This window comes from Etheostoma spectabile, unplaced genomic scaffold (assembly GCF_008692095.1).
Source record: "Etheostoma spectabile isolate EspeVRDwgs_2016 unplaced genomic scaffold, UIUC_Espe_1.0 scaffold58, whole genome shotgun sequence".
NCBI classification, from domain to species: Eukaryota; Metazoa; Chordata; class Actinopteri; order Perciformes; family Percidae; genus Etheostoma; species Etheostoma spectabile.
In genome coordinates this window covers 171959-172917 of record NW_022605629.1, presented here as the reverse complement: position 1 = coordinate 172917, position 959 = coordinate 171959, and the positions used below count along the sequence as shown (strand labels likewise).

The 959-nt window shown below is 40.6% G+C and overlaps 1 protein-coding gene across 6 annotated transcripts in view; it reads left to right on the top strand.

Annotated features, from left to right (window-relative positions):
* The window catches only part of slc4a11 (solute carrier family 4 member 11), a 156939-nt gene that overhangs the window by 113935 nt on the left and 42045 nt on the right, over positions 1–959 (top strand). The window lies entirely within an intron of this gene.

The following is a 959-nucleotide window of genomic DNA, read 5'->3' as shown; positions in this document are numbered from 1 at the left end:
GTGTGTGTGTGTGTGTGTGTGTGTGTGTTGGTCTACCAATGGTTGAGATCACAGTTAATCTTTAAGGCTGCATAAGATCAGAAGGCTTTATTGAGGTCACCTTCTGAGCATAATGTATGAGCACATATCTCTGTAGATTTTCTGTTGCTGATGTATGACTGGCACATCAGCCAAAAGAAATATTAACCACTGTTTTTTGCCTGGTAGCGTATTTATTGAGTTGTCTCTCTCTTATTTGTGACAGACTGAATTACAGAAATTGTGATCTGCCCCCCCAACCCAATCGCGTGAATAATGCAGTTAAAGAATTCCCCAAGAATCCAGAAAGATCAAAGGGGCCAATCCAGCCATCCAGTCTTGCCGTCCTCATATTTTTTCATCACTTTTCTATTGAAGTTTGTCACATTTGATATGCTGCGTATGAGCATCTGTGAATTTTTTTGGGGTCTTCCTTTCTGTGTATGGAAACTGCGGTGTTTGCATACCAAAAGCTGACGAAACGGTGCAGAAACCTTCGCATAACTGACAAGCATCAAATGGGCATGTCTTAATTAGTCTCCCACTTGATCACATCAGCAACCCTCTCTCGCACACTCTTAACACCAAAGTCATTATTTTGTTACAGGTTGTTACATATTTTATTTTATTACATAAGTTATTTTTTAAACCATTGAGGCATAATAAAGTGTGTTCATTAACCTCTAAAAAGGCTGTCTGAATTTGTGTTTCGAGGCCAGGCCGAGTGTTTTGTTTGAATTCGCAACGTTAAACGTTAAAGTCAAACCACCTTCCATTAAAAAAATGATGCCACGGGGTCCTGACCAAGGGCCCGCATGTGACGAGTTTAGAGTGAGAATGTGTTGTTTATCCACTCAAATATGTGTTGGACTTGTTGCTTCACTTGGATGTTTGTCCTTCACTGTGTCACTAGAAGTCTGTTTTGACATTCTGCTGGGGGG